Raw genomic sequence first — 14,692 nt, forward strand, 5'->3', positions numbered from 1 at the left:
GTAGTATTCCAGAAGAATTCTCTTTTAGTTATTAGAACTAAATACAGTCTGATTGGTTATACATTGATTTCAAAATACTACAAGTTTTCTAAATAAAAATATTTTAGATTGCAATATTTGATAACAAGGATAAACTATCCCATAAATTGATAAGGTAATAGCAATTGATAAGTTATACTTTAAATGTGTATAGGATATCTCAATATATAGGAAGGAAAATGAGAACTTAATATTCAGTGTGATGAACTCAAAACATAGCTAAAATCTTGGATACATTATTTTTTTTACTTTAGGATTAAATGATTTAATAAGAGATTTATAATTTTATAAAGAGCTGTGTGCATTATATCCAAACTTGTATGTATGAATCTGAAGTAGGGTTCATTGCACCAGAAGCAATGATGTTCTTGAACATCCTAGAAGAAAAAGTGGAGGGGGGATATGATTTCTGTATGTTGTTGAATATGTTTTTCATTTTATGGGCTTCCCTGCTGGCTCAGATGGTAAAGCGTCTGCCTGCAATGCGGGAGACTTGGTTTCGATCCCTGGGTCAGGAAGATCCCTTGGAGAAGGAAATGGCAACCCACTCCAGTACTCTTGCCTGGAGAGTGCCATGGACAGAGGAGCTTGTAAGCTACAGTCCATGGGGTCGCAAAGAGTCAGACACGACTGAGCGGCTTCACTTCACTTCATTTTATACAAGCTTCCATTAATGAGTAAGTGACTATGTTATTAAATAGAACCCAGGATATAGGTTGTTTTGGAATTTTACTTATTTTTAAAATTTACTTTATTATTATTTTTGGCTGTACTGGGTCTCAGTTGCTGCTCAGGGCTTTCCCCCGTTGCAGCAGGTGGGGACTACTCTTCAGCTGTGGTGTGAGGGCGTCTCTTGGTGTGGAGCACGGGCGATAAGGCGCATGGGCTTCAGTGGCTGTGGCGCATGCGCTTGGTTGCTCCAAGGCACGTGGGATCCTCCCGGATCAGGGACGGGACCTGTGTCTCCTGCAGTGGCAGTCAGGTTCTTTGACCCTGAGCCACCAGGGAAGTCTGGAACTTGAATTTTAAATTTAAGTGACACTGTGTAAAAGTTGCAAAATACTAACATTTGTCAACTTCCAAAAGCTCAAATTTCACCTGTGTTATAGCTTGAGTAATAATATAAATTTATTTTATACCACTCGATTTTTGATGTTTAAACTACAAATATATGTGATTATCTAATTATCTGTCATGATTACAAGTATGATATGGTGAAATGCACCGTTGTCCGTTAAGTCATGATATAACTTTTCTACCATACTCCTACTGAGTATAAAAGGTGACCTTACATATCTCAAGAAATGTTGCAATTGTAATATCATACTGATATGTTTGAACTATCCACTTTTATATTTTATAAAAGCAACATGGTTCATTTGCACAAATGTGTGAGTTAATTTTACTTGGCCTTATATATCTAAGTGTATATCTATAAATAATACAATTTAAAATTTTTATTTGAACTATTTTATTATAGCATTGAAATTAATTTTAAAAATGCTTTTAAAGAACTTTGAAGAAAAATCATCAATAGCATGCAATATTTATTAAAAGTAATTTTTAAACAAATATGCAGTTTTAAAACTGAAATATTAAGGATATTGAAACATTTGTAAAAATATATTTTGGTTGCTAGTTGACTTTCAACCAAATTTGTTTAAAATTTTTATTTAATTTTCATTATGTGTGAGTTACTACTGATTGGTAATTCTGTTATGTTTTAATGTTTAAAATGTTAGTATTATAAATGACATGTTACTCATATAGGTAAGATTTTTTTTTTTTGAGCTCATTGAGCCATCTATGACAAAATCTATTCAGCATTATAAAAATAAATCTTAGATTGAAAAGCTATGCACAGAATTATACTCATGGTGAAAACTGACAGCTTTTGATGGTTTTAGCGTTGCAGTCTACCCCAAGTTTCAGTGTTCCCATACTGAATTTTGTTTTCAAGTAATTTTTTATATTCCTTCATTATTTTATCAATCAAATTATAAATGGAGAGCATTTTTGTAAGAATATTGAAAATGAATACAGAGTATAAGTAACACTTCTGATACTTTGTCCTAAATACAATAAAGACCATGTATTGAAAGAATTTATAAAAAATGCTTTGGTGTGGTAAGATATAAATCCATATTTTATAATCAAAAATGGGGATTAATGATGGATTACACTAAGAAGTGAAAGCATAAACCCCATCACAATTAACTAGGCAATAGTGAAAGCAAGCTTTCTTATTATGTCTCTTTATGTTCAGGTTCTAAAGATCACAAATATTTTCTCTTATTGGCTGCTTTTGCTTTTTTAATAGTTTTTAAAATTTAGTTTGTAGAGTACTTCAGTATATTAAATTTATAAAACCTGTAGGAAGAGACTCTAAACAAATGCTCCTCCACGATCATTAATATCTTCTTTGCAAACAAAAATTTAAGACAAGTCAGCCACATAAATAAGGATATTAAGTGACTTTAAGGCTGTGTCAGCACCATTTTTCATAATGGCATCAGCAAAAGAGTGAAAGAAATACTAGGAAGAACGAGAGTGATGGCTGTGTCAGCAGTAACTCATACTGTTGTGATATGCACAAGAGCTTACCTATGAGAGCAAGGCTCGGGCTGCACTAGAACTTAACGGAAATTAGAAAAGTCAGAAGTCAGGCGTGTCTTGGAAGTAAAGTAAGCAAGCTGACCTCTTTTGCCTCTAATCTCAAAAACCGTGGTTTTATTATTTTTAGACAACAATGCTCAAACACTGAAATACAACTTCAACTTGCTAGGGAAATTACTATGACAGTCTATATTTTATGGAATAGCAATAAAGAAGCCCAGGATTACACAATATTGTTAAGGAAGCTTTTGTTCTGGTTTAGGATAGTATACTTATGTGGGCTCTTAGGCTGTGTATATGCATTTGTATGTGTTTATAGATAGTTTCTGCTAAAGAAATAATCAGTTTTTTACATTAAGAACACTATATGAAATAAACACTACCATCAAATCTTTTTCCCCAACAAACTAAACAAGTATACCATTTCATAGATATGGGTCTTTCCAGGTAGTATGATATAAGGTCAGGAAATAGATTGACAAGAAGTAATTCAGATTCCAAAAAGGCATTTCACTTCCTGACTCATCTTTATCATTTGAGAAATGGGATGATTATACTGACTTAGTAAGCACACATGATTTTTGTGAGGATAAAATAACTTGCAAGTTCTTTGAAATCCGTGAACAAATATGAGTAGGTATCATGGACCTGGAAAATAATAAATGTTCCATTAGAAAGGGGCATTGATTTTATGTTTAAATACCCTAACACTTCTGACCTTAGTAAGCTATTTTGATGCCCTAGATTGTATAGCAATTACCTATAGATTGAGTTGGATCATAAGGAAGGCTGAGGACGGAAGAACCGATGCTCTTGAACTGTGGTGCTAGAAAAGATTCTTGAGAGTCCCTTGGACAGCAGGAGATCAAACCAATCAATCCTAAAGGAAATCACCCTGAATATTCTTTGGAAGAACTGATGCTGAAGCTCCAGTACTTTGGCTACCTGAAGAGCCAACTCATTGGAAAAAACCCTGATCCTGGGAAAGATTGAATGCAGGAGAAGGGGGTGACAGAGAATGAGGTAGTTGGGTGGCATCACCAACTCAGTGGACATGAGTTTGAGCAAGCTCAGGGAGATAGTGAAGGACAGGGAAGCCTGGGGTGCTGAAGTCCTTGGGGTCACAAAGAGTCAAACATGACTTAATAACTGAATAACAACATGTAAAGATTACAAACAAAATTCTGTAAACTTTGTATCTAGACTCAGTCTCTCCAAATCAGTGCTTATCTATATTGGCAATGTGGACTATTTATAAGTACATAAGCTTAATATCCGGAGAAGGCAATGGCACCCCACTCCAGTACTCTTGCCTGGAAAATCCCATGGATGGAGGACGCTAAGAGTTGGACATGACTGAGCGACTTCACTTTCACTTTTCACTTTCATGCATTGGAGAAAGAAATGGCAACCCACTCCAGCGTTCTTGCCTGGAGAATCCCAGGGACGGGGGAGCCTGGTGGGCTGCCGTCTATGGGGTCGCACAGAGTTGGACATGACTGAAGCGACTTAGCAGCAGCAGCAGCAAGCTTAATATCATGTTTCATTCATCAAACAGAAGTGTCAAGATCACTTAGATTATCTTTTGGGGTTAGATTTCATAGGGTAAGTTGACAACTTGAAGACTATTCTATCAAAGTTTGTTGTTAAGGACAATATTATTGGATGAATTAAGTTGCATTAAGCTATTGATGGCAGTCATATTAAATCTTACTGTGATTCCTCCAAAGGGAGAAAATAAAGGATCCATGCAGCATAGTTACTGTTCAACAATTCTTTATCATTTTAATTTGAAAAAGGTCTATGATAAAAGAGTTTTAATACAGGAAAAGGATAAATAGTAAAATGATACCATGAAGAAATCCTTATTTTGCAGACCCGGTGCTGATGTAGGCAAAATCATATTCCCTGTGTGTATTACACAGCTTTTCACTGTAATCAACCCTGCGTATTGCACAGGTTTTCACTATAATTTGTATCTATATGATAGATGTATCCTGTAGTTTCCTGAATGTAGCCTTGTAAGAATGTGCTTGCCATAATGAGAATTATTAAACATGTGTATATTCTCTTATTAAATAATTTGGGATGCTAAGGAGCTTCACACAGCAGTAACTTTACAAAGTAATTGATAAAGTCCAAGGACTGGGAATTCTTAAATTTTTATGAGGGCACATACCTGGGCAGAAAGATAAGTATTAACAGAGAATTGTGCAGCTAAACTTAATTATGCTAAATACTTAATATCTCAAAGTGTATTGCCCAAAACCTTGATAAATGTTCTCAATTGTTTTCATCATGGGCAGGATCAAAATGGTAAAAATGAATTCTGCCATTAGACTCAGTATGTGGTACAACAAAAATTGCCTGCTAAATTTAATAGGCATTGAAATAAAATTATCTTTACTTCTTAAATTATTTTATTTTTATTCAAAAAGAAGTTGAGAAAATGAACTGAAATAGATACAGTTTATTGAGTTCATTTGTTTCCAGTTTAAATGTGAAGATATATTGATTAATTATTCCAAACAATGATAAAACTCTGCTATTCAGAGAGGGGGAAATAGAAAATTAGAGAAAAATTGTTTTTGTTAATATGTTACTTGTTCAGCTCTTCATGTCTTAAGTCCATCTTTGATTTAATGTCTATAAAGAAAAACGCCTTTCAGAGTTAGTTAATATACATTTCAACAGTAGTTGGTATGTTGGTACTATTGCTTATGATTCATCAATATTAAAATATATTTGCCCAGGAGAGCTATGCTGTCAGAGATGGACCATCTGGGAATTAAATATTTGTTTTAGAATCTTACCTTATAAATACTGAATACCAAATAAATGTGTGTATGTATATAGATTTTCCATGCAGTTGTATTTTATCTGCTAAGTCACTTCAGTCGTGTCTGACTCTGTGTGATCCCCAAAATCCACATATAATATTCTACTCCTGATGTCAGTAAATTAGAAGATGATGCAATTGTTTTCAACTGGTCAATGATATTTTATTCTCAACTGACTGACATATTGAATGTGGAAAAGTTTAAGGACTTCTATTGGTTAGTCACAGACCTTTGGGTCTGTGATATTTTTGATCCATCTCAGTAGCTTAGAAAGTGACATTTACATTGAAAGACTAGAAGAAAAGCAGAAGCGGTGCCCTTGGGTCTGTTGGGGGTCACAGTCTTCAAAATGGACTTCTTCTTTGTGCTTTCCCTTTACTCTTCCCTCCAAATTCCTCTGTAAGTAATTTTTCTTCATGTTGAAAACATTTTCTGTATTTTAAAGAAGAGAAAAAAAAATTTTTTTTCTTATTTGAGGGAATCTGGGAAGCTGTAGCCTTCTATTCTGGGAAAATGGGGTTGCTTTCTCCTTAGCATTAGTGGTCAGAGAAGTTTGGAGCTTCGGTGGACAATTTTTGCTTGTTGTTTAGTCACTAAGTCGTGTCTGACTCTTTTACCTAATAGACACATAGAAAAAGTCCACAGAGGAAATAAGAGCTAGCAAAGAGAACAGTCTTAGAGAAAAGTTTCTCATGGAATTCGTCTGAATTCTGAGTAAATGAAAGAGGATTCTGAGATGCACAGGCCAAATGCATTGAGAATGAGATTTACACTCACAATGTACAAATTAGGATAATCTAGGATATCAGTGTTAAGAAGCAGGTCAGAGACTTGGCTTCTGATTAATGATGACTGAAGAGAGATTAGGCCTTCCCAAGTGGCTCAGTGGTAAAGAATTTGCCTGCCAATGCAGGAGACACAGGAGATGTGGGTTCAGTCCCTGAATTGGAAACATACCCTGGAGGAGGAAATGGCACCCCACCCTGGTGGAGCCTGGTGGGCTACAGTCCACGAGGTTGCAAAGAGTTGGACAGAACTGAGCATGCATGCACAAAGAGATATTAAAGATTTCTAGCAAAGAACAGTGAGAACAAGAAATGCATCTGTTGTACTAATGTTAAAATAATTCTCACTAAAGCTAATCTATAACTAATTGGGTTAACATTTTCTCATTAGGACTAATTCTGTGCTTTTTACCAGTGACCTTACTGATGTGCTGGTAGCCCTGTTAAGAATATCAATTAGAATGAAGAGTGAATAAGGCGTCATTAGTTAACTGTTGATTGTATGTTAACTGACTTAGAAACTTTATGGCAAAAATACATTTTTGAGATGACAACTGAAGTATTGATAATACATTCATACATTTGTTTATACTTATAGATTTTATATAACAATCAAGATGTTGGCTTCACAGTTTGAGAAATGGAAGCTTTTGAAAAGCTTATTATCAAGGTGTGTTGTTTCAGAAAATGTAAATCTGCTTTATTTACTGCTCCAAATGAAAGGCCAACTTTTATTAAATACTTTTAGAAAGGGAAGAAAAAGTAAGCATAACTCATCAATATTCATATATACTTCTATACAGGTATGTATCTGAGAAGCTCTTCTTAGTCACATTACCTCACTTTTTTAACTATATGAATTTTTAAAATTTAAAACAAAGCTGTAAATTGAAATTTCATGTATGTTCTTAAAGGATGATTTTTTAAAAAGCCATTTATGTTCAGAAAGACACCAAGTGTTTCAGGTTTTGTATATTTTAAACTTAGAGATAAAAGATAAATGAGCATTCCCTTTGGAATAAAATATTTCTTCCAGAGACCATGGGCAGGTTTGCATTGTGTCAAGTTCTTTCTACCTTTCCTTACTGCTACTGCTGCTGCTAAGTCACTTTAGTCGTGTCCGACTCTGTGCGACCCCAGGGATGGCAGCCCACCGGGCTCCCCCCTCCCTGGGATTCTCCAGGCAAGAACACTGGAGTGGGTTGCCATTTCCTTCTCCAAAGCATGAAAGTGAAAAGTGAAAGTGAAGTCGCTCAGTCGTGTCCGACTCTTAGCGACCCCATGGACTGCAGCCTACCAGGCTCCTCCATCCATGGAATTTTCCAGGCAAGAATACTGGAGTGGGGATGTCATTGCCTTCTCTGCTACCTTTCCTTAGGAATTGCAAAAGCAATGAATACATTGACAGGATTAGACACTTCCTAAGAAGAAAACTTTTGCTGAACCTGGAGCCTAACAATAATGCAAGGCTGTCCTTTTTCATATCTAGGGACAATGCAGGAAAAGTTAACCCATTCACCAGGTGAGAGCAGTTTGTGAGCAAAAGTTTCCAACTTGCTAAAAATGGTCAGACATCACTTGATAAACAGAAAATTGATGATGTCAAAAATTTATACCAAGACAATGAAATGTTCTGTTAGACATCATTGTTCATAAGTATTTATGACTTGCAATAGCAGATTATACCAGTTTAATCTGTCCTTTTACTATACTTGGTTTAAAAAAAAAAGTTTATCTTCTTATGATACATGAATTGTTCAACGCTTCATATTAGTCAGTATTTTCCCAGATATATTACAAGGAATTTGCTTTGCAAAATCTGTAACATGAACATAACCAAAAAGGAAAACTGGGAACCAAGAGGACAACCAAAGACTAATTCATTAATTTTCCAATTATTAATCATCCTTAACCAGGCCACTATATGCATTAAAAGACATTAGAACACAACTTAGTTCTAAACCAGGAGTGACTGTTTCAGTCCATAACACTTTATGGGACTTTTTTTTTTTTTTCCCTTCTTTTCATCAAGGTTACTTTAACACTGTTCAAATGTTACTAGACAAGAATGTGATAAATGAAAGTAGTGAGTTCAAGTGATATTTTCGAAGAGCCAAAATGTAAGAGACCTTCCTGTCCAGAGAAAGCAAAAAGCAATAATTTGAGGCTGGTGAGATTTTGCTTCAATTACTCCAGTAACACTTATAAAAATAAAGACATATAATATTTACTGTATACCTTAAGCACTTTAAATATGTTAATTCCCTGTGAAACAGAGTAAGACCTACTGCTATGTGTCTTGAAAGTACACATCTTGGCTGTCATTTTTCTTAAGAGTCTGAGAGTGTGATAATGGTTAGACGTCTATGCAGGCCACCACGCAGGCAGCTCTCTTCAACTATGAATTCAAAAAGATGTTTTGGGGTAGAACGTGTTTTGACACTGAGTTAAATAACCTCTGTGGGTCTACCATTCATAAAGTAAGCTTCTTTTGAAGCTATTTATATATTTAGCTTTTTACCTTTCCCTGGGACTAATGAAATAAAATTCGTTATGATTATTGGAATGTCATCTTTGTCATATTGATCTTTAAGAATTAAGATATGTGGGGATGCTTACTTTCCTCGAAGAACCTACTTTAAATCCACCTGTGTCCAATTTATTCCGTTAACCGTTTTATATTGTCTTCTCCAGATTTCATTTATAGTTCACTGATGCCTTTCCTGGGTGCTATGAATGTTAATTTTACAAACACTAGTTTGATGGATTGCTGCCACAGGTTTGCCCATTGCATTGTTATACATTTCATTCATTCTGTTTAATGAATTAATTCAGAGAATTATCAAGTACCTAAAATGAGACCTTCATTTTGCTATTAGCAGAGACCTAGTATATTTCAGCTTCTTATACACTGTATTTTATTTTTTGTGTGGTGGTTTCAGTTAGAAGGTGTGATTAGATTTAGGATTTTATATTTTTACCTCTTAGTTGACAACCATGGAAGAAAAGTATGACCAACCTAGAAAGCATATTAAAAAGCAGAGATATTACTTTGCCAACAAAGGTCCGTCTAGTCAAAGCTATGGTTTTTCCAGTGGTCATGTATGGATGTGACAGTTGGACTGTGAAGAAAGCTGAGCTCCAAAGAATTGATACTTTTGAAACTGTGGTGTTGGAGAAGACTCTTGAGAGTCCTTGGGTTTCAAGGAGATCCAACCAGTCAATCCTAAAGGAAATCAGTCCTGAATATTTATTGGAAGGACTGACGCTGAAGCTGAAATGCCAATACTTTGGCCACCTGATATGAAGAACTGACTCACTGGAAAAGACCATGATTCTGGGAAAGACTGAAGGCAGCGGGAGTAGGGGATGACAGAGGATGAGATGGTTGGATGGCATCACTGACTCAATGGCCATGCATTTGAGTAAGCTCCAGGAGCTGGTGATGGACAGGGAGGCCTGGCGTGCTGCAGTCCATGGGATCACAGGGAGTCGGACACGACTGACCGACTGAACTGACTGACAGCCAAGCTTCTGTCAGAGTTGTTTTGTTTATGGGATAGCTCAGAGACACAGATCCATAGACTCAATCAGACTGTTCATATTCATGGATTTGTTTGGAAAATAAGATTTAGTGCAGTAAGTCTCAGAGGATTAGCCAAATGATGGAGCAGTAAGAACATCTAGCTACCTATTATCATTTTTATGTTACACGGATCAAATATTCTCTAACATTTACTCGGATTTACCTAGTTACAATAGCTATTTTTATTTAGATTTTGAGTATCTTTCTGCTCAGTTAAGTTCTGTTTCTTCCCAAAGCTTCACAGCTTTGCTCAGAAGATGAGTACTTAAAAAAAAATTTAAAAAGATTTCTGTTCTTCTCTTTGTAGTGGTGGTGATGGTGATGGTATGGTGGGGTATTTTCATCTAAATTTATTTATTTCCCAAGTTTTCTGATTCTAGACCTGACTGATATCAGAAACTTTCCATTAGGATGTAAATAGAAATTGAATCTCAGTGTGTGTTTCAAAATACTCTGGATTACGTTTTATTAATCAAGTATTACAGGGTCTTCCTAGCTTATTTTTAATGTGACAATACCAGACCACCTGACCTGCCTCTTGAGAAATCTGTATGCAGGTCGGGAAGCAACAGTTAGAACTGGACATGGAACAACAGACTGGTTCCAAATAGGAAAAGGAGTACATCAAGCCTGTATATTATCACCCTGCTTACTTAACTTATATGCAGAGTACATCATGAGAAATGCTGGACTGGAAGAAACACAAGCTGAAATCAAGATTGCCAGGAGAAATATCAATAACCTCAGATATGCAGATGACACCACCCTTATGGCAGAAAGTGAAGAGGAACTAAAAAGCTGCTTGATGAAAGTGAACGAGGAGAGTGAAAAAGTTGGCTTAAAGCTCAACATTCAGAAAACGAAGATCATGGCATCTAGTCTCATCACTTCATGGGAAATAGATGGGGAAACAGTGGAAACAGTGGCTGACTTTATTTTGGGGGGCTCCAAAATCACTTTAGATGGTGACTGCAGCCATGAAATTAAAAGACGCTTACTCCTTGGAAGGAAAGTTATAACCAACCTAGATAGTAGATTCAAAAGCAGAGACATTACTTTGTCAACAAAGGTCTGTCTAGTCAAGGCTATGGTTTTTCCTGTGGTCATGTATGGATGTGAGAGTTGGACTGTGAAGAAGGCTGAGTGCCGAAAAATTGAAGCTTTTGAGCTGTGGTGTTGGAGAAGACTCTTGAGAGTCCCTTGGACTGCAAGGAGATCCAACCAGTCCATTCTGAAAGAGATCAGCTCTGGGATTTCTTTGGAAGGAATGATGCTAAAGCTGAAACTCCAGTACTTTGGCCACCTCATTCGAAGAGTTGACTCATTGGAAAAGACTCTGATGCTGGGAGGGATTGGGAGCAGGAGGAGAAGGGGACGACAGAGGATGAGATGGCTGGATGGCATCACTGACTCGATGGACGTGAGTCTGAGTGAACTCTGGGAGTTGGTGATGGACAGGGAGGCCTGGCGTGCTGCGATTCATGGGGTCGCGAAGAGTCGGACACAACTGAGTGACTGAACTGAACTGAACTGAAAATATTAGCAGCTTCTTGTGATTGATGTGCAAAACAAATGCATGAAATAGCAAAAAGGATTGGCAAATTTGATTTTATTGAAATGTCTTATCAGCTTCTCAAAACAACTAAGCGTAGGGATAGAGGAAAAGATTCTTATTGCCAGGGTAGGCAGAGGGTTATTGAAAATATGAAGAAGCCATTACCTCTTTCTGCAGAAGGTCCTTAAGTGACATGTAGAAGTGTAAGTATGAACTCATGTGAACTAAGAAAGGACAAGAATTAAATCTCTCCCACTGAACAGTACACTTCCTCAGTTAAGGAAGTTTATTTCACCATTATTTCTCAACATTTAATCTGAAGTATAGCATCAATGAGGTAATCAATAATAAAAATCTGGTCAAAAGTTAACAAAAATTTATGAAATGAGAGACATTAAAAATTATGAAAGATTATAACAGTGTTTGTATCATATAGAAAATCATTCATTGGATTATTAATAAAAAGGATAGTAAGAAAAAAAACATGTAAAACTACGTTTGGTAAGTGTTTGAAGGAAAACAGAAGGAAAAAAATCCTAAAATATAAAATGGTATGAACATTTTAAGAGGGTTATGTAAAAGCCCATGGCATATGGCGATTGTTCACAGTGATTTTTGGGGGCTGCTAGAATCAGAATGAGCGATGTAATTAGACAAACTGTTCATAGTTATTACAGTGATTGACATTTGAAGCACATTCAAGGTTATTCTGTAACACCCAGGATCATCATAATTAATAAATATATAAACGACTAATTGATAGTGACTTCTGCCATGTCAATATTGCTCTGTCTTAAAGGTTATTGAGTAAGTATGCAGAAGGTTTAGAATTTGATTGAATACAATGCAGCCCATTTTGTGCTTCATTTTAGCATTTCCTCTTAACTGTGTCACATCTTGGATAATATGGCACATGACATGTTCAGCCTGGATGTTACAAACGAAACATAAGTCAACTGAAGGGTGTAGTCATTGAAGAGAGTCACAGTTTAAGGCACTTTCTTTGTGTTAATCATGTTTGGGAATATATCAGTTCATACAAACATGTGCAGGGGGTTATTTGGGGTTATGAGAGCCTTAGAAAGTGATCCAAAATAGTCTTGTACAGATATAATTGCTCTTTTAGTTACTGCATTGACTGCTGCTGCTGCTGCTGCTGCTGCTGCTAAGTCGCTTCAGTTGTGTCCGACTCTGTGTGACCCCATAGACAGCAGCCCACCAGGCTCCCCCATCCCTGGGATTCTCCAGGCAAGAACACTGGAGTGGGTTGCCATTGCCTTCTCCAATGGATGAAAGTGAAAAGTGAAAGTGAAGTTGCTCAGTCGTGTCCGACTCTTAGCGACCCCATGGACTGCAGCCCATCAGGCTCCTCTGTCCATGGGATTTTCCAGGCAAGAGTACTGGAGTGGGGTGCCATTGCCTTCTCCGACTGCATTGACTAAGGTATCTTAAAGTGTTTGTCACTTGGCAGTAGATGAAATGTGGTTAATGGTTAAAAGAAATAAGAACATTAGGACAGTTTTGGTTACTGTAAGGCTTATGTGAAATTACAGAATAATATTGTATGCTTTGGCCACCTGATGTGAAGAGCCAACTTACTAGAAAAGACCCTGATGCTGGGAAAGATTGAGGGCAAGAAGAGAAGGGGGTGACAGAGGATGAGATGTTTGGATAGCATCACTGACTCAATGGACATGATTTTGAGCATACTCTAGGAGATAGTGAAAGACAGGGAAGCCTGGGGTGCTCCAGTCCATGGGGTTGCAAGGAATCAGACATGAATTAGCGACTGAACAACTACAGAGATCTGCTCAGATAACTGTGTTTGTGTATCACTTTCTGTAAAAAGTTATGTGAACGAATACAGAAGTAAAATTTTTAGTGCAGTGCTTGTTTCATTATAAGCATTAATGCTTATAATGGTAATTATTTCTAAAATTATTATTTAATGCCTATTTAATGTATGTGTGTTTACATAAGTTTGACTTTAAGTCAAACTTAAAGTGGACTGCTTTAACAACCTGCACATAAAAATGATTATCAACAACTTAGGCATGTGTATTTAAACATGAGATTTTGAAATGTTGATTTTTAAGGAATATTATATAGAAGTAATACTTATTTTCACTACATCTTTAGTTTTATTACATTTATTGTATAATTTAGATATCTACAAAAGGTTAATTTTAATCAGCTAAATAATGAATAATATTTCACAAGTATATCTAGCTAACTTTTAACTGAGTAAATCTTAGAATAATTTTGGACATTTTAGAACTTTATAAAAGTATGTTGAAATATAAAATTACAGAATACAATTCTTTTAATATTTAAGACACTTGGAATCCAAATAATTTCTAATGTTTACAAATATGAGATTGTGTTCTGTGTCTATAAAAGATGTTAATTGCAAAGTCACAGAGATACAATATCACATAAATAAAACCTGAAGAATATCTTCCTCCAATATGCTTGTTTTTCTTACTTGAATTTTTGATTACATTCCTATCCTTTACTTTGTCCTGATTTGAGTAAGTCGTGAAGAACAAGAGTGAAGAGCCAAAATATGCACTGCTAGGTATGGCTCTGTCCCTTTTTCTAGTCTTCTATAAGCAGGAGGTTCGGATTAGTAATGGCTCATGTGGTGTTTTGTTCAACCTATGAAGTCTTGAACGTGTTTATCTTATGGTAGTATAGATTTCCAAAGATATAAAATATGAATATATGCACGAATGCTCAGATTAGATCAGTCGCTCAGTCGTGTCCGACTCTTTGTGACCCCGTGAATCGCAGCACGCCAGGCCTCCCTGTCCATCACCAACTCCTGGAGTTCACCCAGACTCAAGTGCATCGAGTCAGTGATGCCATCCAGCCATCTCATCCTCTGTCATCCCCTTCTCCTCCTGCCCCCAATCCCTCCCAGCATCAGAGTCTTTTCCAATGAGTTAACTCTTCGCATGAGGTGGCCAAAGTACTAGAGTTTCAGCTTTAGCATCATTCCTTCCAAAGAAATCCCAGGGCTGATCTCCTTCAGAATGGACTGGTTGGATCTCCTTGCAGTCCAAGGCACTCTCAAGAGTCTTCTCCAACACCACAGTTCCAAATCATCAATTCTTCGGCGCTCAGCCTTCTTCATAGTCCAACTCTCACATCCATACATGACCACAGGAAAAACTATAGTCTTGACTAGACGAACCTTTGTCGGCAAAGTAATGTCTCTGCTTTTGAATATGCTATCTAGGTTGGTCATAACTTTCCTTCCAAGGAGTAA

The 14,692-nt window shown here is 36.5% G+C and overlaps 1 protein-coding gene across 5 annotated transcripts in view; it reads left to right on the forward strand.

The window, feature by feature from the left end:
* Window positions 1-14,692, forward strand: part of TRHDE (thyrotropin releasing hormone degrading enzyme) — a 454,936-nt gene that overhangs the window by 244,639 nt on the left and 195,605 nt on the right. The window lies entirely within an intron of this gene.

This window comes from Bos grunniens, chromosome 5, assembly GCF_055505025.1.
Source record: "Bos grunniens cultivar Pamir isolate PY7600 chromosome 5, Bosgru_T2T1.0, whole genome shotgun sequence".
In the NCBI taxonomy this organism is placed as follows: Eukaryota; Metazoa; Chordata; class Mammalia; order Artiodactyla; family Bovidae; genus Bos; species Bos grunniens.